Raw genomic sequence first — 959 nt, forward strand, 5'->3', positions numbered from 1 at the left:
TGAAATCCTAGAGGGTGAATTTCCCTTACACGAATAAATCACGCAGTCTTCTAGCATACCAATATAATTATTAGCAATTCTAACCCTTTAGAGCCTCGCATATAAAGGCCCGTTTACACTAGTGGCAACGACATGCGCTTTGAGTCGTTTGCTGCAGTGCCTCGCCGCGCACAACCGTTCACAACTTTTGTACTCGGCAGTTTGAGACCGCGCGCTTTGAACACTTAGTTGCCACCTAGACGTCAATGAGGATGGATGTAACCGAATTTGAGCTGTGGGCCATTGTTCTCGGGTGTGATGCGGTCCGTCATTCTTCGCACTATGCCAGTTGTAAATGAGAATTTAGCATAGGCATTATAATTAGAGAACTAGCATATTAAAAAAGATACAGTTTATAAAAAATATAGTCTATTCTTAAATAAAAAGTTCCAATATTCGTATTATATCATCCTTTGAAATCGCTAAACGGTAATGCATAAATTGTCAGGAGTTGCTAAAATCACATAAACTAAACACGTCATGTAAAAATAACTTACATCATTTGCATTTCGATTTTTGTACTCCTTTGACCGAACACTCCATAGGCATTCGTGTTCTTTATAAAGATCAATTAGGCTGTCTACTAGAGAGTGACTCCAAACGAGGGTGGTGTTAGTCGACATTTGGTGTGCCGGACCAGCGTACACAATCAACCTTACTAGACCACAGACAGCTATCTACTAACTAAGAATTTAAAAGCAAAGAATAGTCCACAAAAATTCATATCTTTATAGAAAACGTTTCGGGGACCAGCTCCATCGTCAGTTCGTAGAATCTAGAATCACAAATCAAAAGTTACAAATTAACACATTGAAACCATAGAACGAATTGAATTTCTTTAATTAATTAATTTAGATTTTTAATTCGATTTAAATTTTTAATTTAATTTAAATTCTTTGTTAATTTGCGATTTAAGCATA

The sequence above is a fragment of the Hyalella azteca genome, unplaced genomic scaffold, assembly GCF_000764305.2.
Source record: "Hyalella azteca isolate HAZT.00-mixed unplaced genomic scaffold, Hazt_2.0.2 contig13692, whole genome shotgun sequence".
NCBI classification, from domain to species: Eukaryota; Metazoa; Arthropoda; class Malacostraca; order Amphipoda; family Hyalellidae; genus Hyalella; species Hyalella azteca.